The 7,254-nt window shown below is 51.5% G+C and overlaps 1 pseudogene; it reads right to left on the minus strand.

The window, feature by feature from the left end:
• Positions 1 to 6,197: 6,197 nt before the first annotated feature.
• On the minus strand, positions 6,198 to 7,222 carry LOC142906810 (uncharacterized; annotated as a pseudogene).
• Between the last annotated feature and the right edge of the window lie 32 nt (positions 7,223 to 7,254).

Here is a 7,254-nt window from a genome sequence, read left to right on the forward strand (position 1 = left end):
GGCTGAGTGAATGAGTGCCTGAGTGAGTGACTGAGTGAGTGACTGAGTGAGTGGCTGAGTGAGTGGCTGAGTGAGTGACTGAGAGAATGAGTGACTGAGTGAGTGACTGAGTGAGTGAGTGGCTGAGTGAGTGGTTGAGTGAGTGAGTGGCTGAGTGAGTGACTGAGTGAATGAGTGACTGAGTGAGTGAGTGACTGAGTGAGTGGCTGAGTGAGTGGCTGAGTGAGTGACTGAGTGAGTGAGTGGCTGAGTGAGTTACTGAGTGACTGACTGAGTAAGTGAGTGAGTGACTGAGTGAGTGACTGAGTGAGATAGTGACAGAGTGAGTGAATGAGTGACTGAGTGAGTGACTGAGTGAGTGACTGACTGAGTGAGTGAGTGAGTTACTGAGTGAGTGGCTGAGTGAGTGAGTGACTGAGTGAGTGGCTGAGTGAGTGGCTGAGTGAGTGGCTGAGTGAATGAGTGACTGAGTGAGTGGCTGAGTGAGTGGCTGAGTGAGTGAGTGGCTGAGTGAGTGAGTGACTGAGTGAGTGGCTGAGTGAGTGGCTGAGTGAGTGGCTGAGTGAATGAGTGACTGAGTGAGTGAGTTACTGAGTGAGTGAGTGACTGAGTGAGTGGCTGAGTGAGTGGCTGAGTGAGTGACTGAGTGAGTGACTGAGTGAGATAGTGACAGAGTGAGTGAATGAGTGACTGAGTGAGTGACTGAGTGAGTGAGTGACTGAGTGAGTGACTGAGTGAGTGATTGAGTGAGTGAGTGACTGAGTGAGTGGCTGAGTGAGTGAGTGACTGAGTGAGTTACTGAGTGAGTGAGTGACTGAGTGAGTGGCTGAGTGAGTGGCTGAGTGAGTGACTGAGTAAGTGAGTGGCTGAGTGAGTGACTGAGTGAGTGACTGAGTGAGATAGTGACAGAGTGAGTGAATGAGTGACTGAGTGAGTGATTGACTGAGTGAGTGAGTGGCTGAGTGCGTGAGTGGCTGAGTGAGCGAGTGGATGAGTGAGTGACTGAGTGAGTTGGTGAGTGAGTGGCTGAGTGAGTGGCTGAGTAAGTGAGTGACTGAGTGAGTTGGTGAGTGAGTGGCTTTTAAGTGAGTTAGTGGCTTACTGACTGAGTGACTGAGTGAGTGAGATGGTGAGTGAGTGACTGAGTGAGTGAGTGGCTGAGTGAGTGGCTGAGTGAGTGGCTGAGTGAGTGACTGAGTGAGTTACGGAGTGACTGAGTGAATGAGTGAGTGAGTGGCTGAGTGAGTGACTGAGTGAGTGGCTGAGCGAGTGGCTGAGTGAGTGAGTGGCTGAGTGAGTTACTGAGTGACTGAGTGAGTGAGTGACTGAGTGGCTGAGTGAGTGGCTGAGTGAGTGACTGAGTTAATGACTGATTGAGTGAGTAGCCGAGTGAGTGAGTGACTGAGTGAGTGGCTGAGTGAGTGAGTTGGTGAGTGAGTGGCCGAGTGAGTGAATGCCTGAGTGAGTGAGTGAGTTGGTGAGTGAGTGGCTGAGTGAGTGAGTGGCTGAGTGAATGAATGGCTGACTGAGGGAGTGTTTGAGTGAGTGGCTGAGTGAGTGGCTGAGTCGCTGAGTGACTGAATGACTGACTGAGTAACTGAGGTACTGAGCGAGTGACTGACTGAGTGACTGAGTGAGCGACTGAGTGAGTGACTGAGTGAGGGACTGAGTGGCTGAGTGAGTGACTGAGTGAGTGAATGAGTGAGTGACTGAGTTGAGTGAATGAGTGAGTGACTGAGTGATTGGCAGAGTGAGTCGCTGAGTGAGTGACGGAGTGACTGACTGAGTAAGTGAGTGAGTGACTGAGTGAGTGACTGAGTGAGTGGCTGAGTGAGTGAGTGACTAACTGAGTGACTGAGTGAGTGAGTGACTGAGTGAGTGGCTGAGTGAGTGACGGACTGAGTGAGTGAATGAGTGACTGAGTGACTGACTGAGTGAGTGGCTGAGTGAGTGACTGAGTGAGTGGCTGAGTGAGTGAGTGACTGACGGACTGAGTGACTGAGTGAGTGACTGAGTGAGTGGGTGAGTAGGTGAGTGAGTGAGTGAGTGAGTGACTGACTGAGTGACTGAGTGAGTGACTGAGTGAGTGAGTGACTGAGTGAGTGGGTGGGTGAGTGGCTGAGTGAGTGAGTGTCTGAGTGAGTGAATGGTTGACTGAGGGAGTGCCTGAGTGAGTGACTGATTGCGTAACTGAGTGATTGAGTGATTGACTGAGTGGCTGAGTGAGCGACTGAGTGGGTGAGTGAGTGAGTGACTGAGTGGGTGAGTGAGTGACTGAGTGAGTGAGTGAGTGACTGAGTGGGTGAGTGAGTGACTGAGTGAGTGACTGAGTGAGTGAGTGAATGACTGAGTGACTGAGTGAGTGACTGAGTGGGTGAGTGAGTGACTGAGTGAATGAGTGACTGAGTGAGTGACTGAGTGAGTGAGTGAATGACTGAGTGACTGAGTGAGTGGCTGAGTGAGTGAGTGGTTGAGTGAGTGACTGACTGAGTAGCTGAGTGATTGACTGAGTGAGTGGCTGACTGAGTGAGTGACTCAGTGAGTGAGTGACTGACTGAGTGACTGAGTAAGTGATTGACTGAGTGGCTGAGTGAGCGACTGAGTGGGTGAGTGAGTGACTGAGTGACTGAGTGGGTGAGTGAGTGACTGAGTGAGTGAGTGAGTGACTGAGTGGGTGAGTGAGTGACTGAGTGAGTGACTGAGTGAGTGAGTGAATGACTGAGTGACTGAGTGAGTGACTGAGTGGGTGAGTGAGTGACTGAGTGAGTTAGTGAATGACTGAGTGACTGAGTGAGTGGCTGAGTGAGTGAGTGGCTGAGTGAGTGACTGACTGAGTAGCTGAGTGATTGACTGAGTGAGTGGCTGACTGAGTGAGTGACTCAGTGAGTGAGTGACTGACTAAGTGAGTGACTGAGTGAGTGACTGTCTGACTGGCTGAGTGAGTGAGTGACTGACTGAGTGACTGAGTAAGTGACTGACTGAGTAGCTGAGTGATTGGATGAGTGAGTGGCTGACTGACTGAGTGACTGTCTGAGTGAGTGACTGAGTGAGTGACTGAGTGAGTGGCTGAGGGAGTGAGTGGCTGATTGAGTGAATGACTGAGTGACTGAGTAAGTGACTGACTGAGTAGCTGAGTGATTAACTGAGTGAGTGGCTGAGTGAGTGAGTGGCTGACTGAGTGACTCAGTGAGTGAGTGACTGAGTGAGGGACTGAGTGAGTGACTGAGTGCGTGACTGATTGACTGGCTGAGTGAGTGAGTGACTCACTGAGTGACTGAGTAAGTGACTGACTGAGTAGCTGAGTGATTAACTGAGTGAGTGGCTGAGTGAGTGAGTGGCTGATTGACTGAGTGAGTGACTGTCTGAGTGAGTGAGTGAATGAATGAGTGACTGAGTGAGTGGCTGAGTGAATGACTGACTGAGTGACTGAGTAAGTGACTGACTGAATAGCTGAGTGATTGACTGACTGAGTGGCTGAGTGGGTGACTGAGTGAGTGAATGAGTGACTGAGTGAGTGACTGAGTGAGTGAGTGAATGAATGAGTGACTGAGTGAGTGGCTCAGTGAGTGAGTGGCTGAGTGAGTGACTGAGTGACTGGCTGAGTGAGTGAGTGGCTGAGTGACTGAGTAAGTGACTGAGTGAGTGACTGAGTGAGTGACTCAGTGAGTGAGTGAGTGGCTGATTGAGTGACTCAGTGAGTGACTGAATGGCTGAGTGAGTGACTGACTGAGTGACTGAGTAAGTGACTGACTGAGTAGCTGAGTGATTGACTGAGCGAGTGACTGAGTGAGTGACTGAGTTACTGAGTGAGTGAGTGACTGAGTGACTCAGTAACTGAGTGAGTGAATGAATGAATGACTGAGTGAGTGGCTGAGTGATTGAGTGGCTGAGTGACTGAGTGGCTGAATGACTGAGTAAGTGACTGACTGAGTAGCTGAGTGATTGACTGACTGAGTGGCTGAGTGGGTGACTGAGTGAGTGAATGAGTGACTGAGTGAGTGACTGAGTGAGTGAGTGAATGAATGAGTGACTGAGTGAGTGGCTGAGTGAGTGCGTGGCTGAGTGAGTGACTGAGTGACTGGCTGAGTGAGTGAGTGGCTGAGTGACTGAGTAAGTGACTGAGTGAGTGACTGAGTGAGTGATTGACTGAGTTAGTGACTGAGTGACTGGCTGAGTGAGTGAGTGACTGACTGAGTGACTGAGTAAGTGACTGACTGACTGGCTGAGTGGGTGACTGAGTGAGTGAATGAGTGACTGAGTGAGTGACTGAGTGAGTGAGTGGCTGAGTGAGTGACTGTCTGAGTGAGTGAGTGAATGAATGAGTGACTGAGTGAGTGGCTGAGTGAGTGAGTGGCTGAGTGAGTGACTAAGTGACTGGCTGAGTGAGTGAGTGACTGAGTGACTGAGTGAGTGACTGAGTGAGTGGCTGAGTGAGTGATTTGCTGAGTGAGTGGCTGAGTGGCTGAGTGGCCGAGTGACTGAGTAAGTGACTGAGTGAGAGAGTGAATGAATGAGTGACTGAGTGAGTGGCTGAGTGAGTGGCTGAGTGAATGACTGACTGAGTGACTGAGTAAGTGACTGACTGAGTAGCTGAGTGATTGACTGAGTGAGTGGCTGAGTGAGTGAGTGACTGACTGAGTGACTCAGTGAGTGAGTGATTGACTGAGTGAGTGACTGAGTGAGTGACTGACTGACTGGCTGAGTGAGTGAGTGAGTGACTGAGTAAGTGACTGACTGAGTAGCTGAGTGATTGACTGAGTGGCTGAGTGGGTGACTGAGTGAGTGAATGAGTGACTGAGTGAGTGACTGAGTGAGTGAGTGGCTGAGTGAGTGACTGTCTGAGTGAGTGAGTGAATGAGTGACTGAGTGAGTGGCTGAGTGAGTGAGTGGCTGAGTGAGTGACTAAGTGACTGGCTGAGTGAGTGAGTGGCTGAGTGACTGAGTGAGTGACTGAGTGAGTGATTGAGTGACTCAGTGACTGAGTGAGTGATTGACTGAGCGAGTGACTGAGTGAGTGACTGAGTGACTGAGTGAGTGAGTGACTCAGTGACTGAGTGAGTGACTGAGTGAGTGGCTGAGTGAGTGAGTTGCTGAGTGAGTGGCTGAGTGGCTGAGTGGCCGAGTGACTGAGTAAGTGACTGAGTGAGAGAGTGAATGAATGAGTGACTGAGTGAGTGGCTGAGTGAGTGAGTGGCTGAGTGAGTGACTGACTGAGTGACTGAGTAAGTGACTGACTGAGTAGCTGAGTGATTGACTGAGTGAGTGGCTGAGTGAGTGACTGACTGACTGAGTGACTCAGTGAGTGAGTGATTGACTGAGTGAGTGACTGAGTGAGTGACTGACTGACTGGCTGAGTGAGTGAGTGAGTGACTGAGTAAGTGACTGACTGAGTAGCTGAGTGATTGATTGAGTGGCTGAGTGAGTGACTGAGTGAATGAATGAGTGACTGAGTGAGTGGCTGAGTGAGTGAGTGGCTGAGTGAGTGACTGAGTGACTGAGTAAGTGACTGACTGAGTAGCAGAGTGATTGAGTGAGTGAGTGGATGAGTGAGTGACTGAGTGAGTGGCTGAGTGAGTGACTGGCTGAGTGACTGAGTAAGTGACTGACTGAGTAGCTGAGTGAGTGGCTGAGTGAGTGACAGAGTGAGTGACTGACTGATTGAGTGACTCAATGTGTGAGTGACTGACTGAGTAAGTGATTGACTGAATAGCTGAGTGAGTGACTGAGTGAGTGGCTGAGTGAGTGACTGACTGAGTGAGTGAGTGGCTGAGTGAGTGAGTGACTGAGTGAGTGACTGACTGAGTAAGTGACTGACTGAATAGCTGAGTGAGTGACTGAGTGAGTGGCTGAGTGAGTGACTGACTGAGTGAGTGAGTGGCTGAGTGAGTGAGTGACTGAGTGAGTGACTGAGTGAGTGACTCAGTCAGTGACTGACTGAGTGACTGAGTGCGTGACTGACTGACTGAGTGACTCAGTGACTGACTCAGTGACTGAGTGAGTGACTGAGTGAGTGACGGAGTCTTCCGGAAGACCTTCAATGCCTGTTTGCAACTTCCGGAAGATTCTTCCGGAAGACGAAACGAGCGTCATCGCCACCTCCTGTTGTCTGCCTCTTCCGGAAGATTCTTCCGGAAGACGTAAAACGCGTCATCGCCACATCCTGTTGTCTACCTCTTCCGGAAGACTTTTCCGGAAGACGGAACCAGCGTCATCGCCACCTCCTGTTGTCTACCACTTCCGGAAGATTATTCCGGAAGCGGTAGACGCCGCTCACTAAAACGCGATCCACCGCGACCTTGCCACAGGCCTCCATCCTGCACCTCCGTGAGGTTTTAATTTTTATTTATTTTTAATTTTCCTAAATAATTTTACTCGCAATTGTGTGAATTGTTTGTCGATGTCGTTGGTTCGCGTTGATTGTTTATTTGATGTCCGCGTTTATAATTTCGTTTCTCCGTGATGCTGGTGAGTGAGTGGGTGGGTGAGTGGGTGGGTGAGTGGGTGGGTGAGTGGGTGAGTGGGTGGGTGAGTGGGTGAGTGAGTGGGTGAGTGGGTGGGTGAGTGAGTAGGTGAGTGAGTGGGTGAGTGAGTGGGTGAGTGAGTGAGTGGGTGAGTGGGTGGGTGCGTGAGTGGGTGGGTGAGTGGGTGAGTGAGTGGGGGGTGAGTGAGTGAGGAGTGAGTGGGTGGGTGAGTGAGTGAGTGGGTGAGTGGGTGGGTGAGTGAGTGAGTGGGTGAGTGAGTGGGTGAGTGGGTGGATGAGTGAGTGGGTGGGTGAGTGGGTGGGTGAGTGGGTGAGTCAGTGGGTGAGTGGGTGAGTGAGTGGGGTGAGTGAGTGAGTGGGTGAGTGAGTGGGTGAGTGAGTGGGTGAGTGGGTGGGTGCGTGAGTGGGTGAGTGAGTGAGTGGGTGAGTGGGTGGGTGCGTGAGTGGGTGGGTGAGTGGGTGAGTGAGTGGGGGGGTGAGTGAGTGAGTGGTGAGTGAGTGGGTGGGTGAGTGAGTGGGTGGGTGAGTGAGTGAGTGGGTGAGTGGGTGGGTGAGTGAGTGAGTGGGTGAGTGAGTGGGTGAGTGGGTGGATGAGTGAGTGGGTGGGTGAGTGGGTGGGTGAGTGGGTGAGTCAGTGGGTGAGTGGGTGAGTGAGTGGGTGAGTGAGTGAGTGGGTGAGTGAGTGGGTGAGTGAGTGAGTGGGTGAGTGAGTGGATGAGTGGGTGAGTGAGTGAGTGGGTGAGTGAGTGGGGTGAGTGAGTGGGTGGGTGGGT

This window comes from Petromyzon marinus, chromosome 71 (assembly GCF_048934315.1).
Source record: "Petromyzon marinus isolate PM22_M1 ecotype Great Lakes invasive population chromosome 71, UKy_Petmar_22M1.pri1.0, whole genome shotgun sequence".
NCBI lineage: Eukaryota > Metazoa > Chordata > Hyperoartia > Petromyzontiformes > Petromyzontidae > Petromyzon > Petromyzon marinus.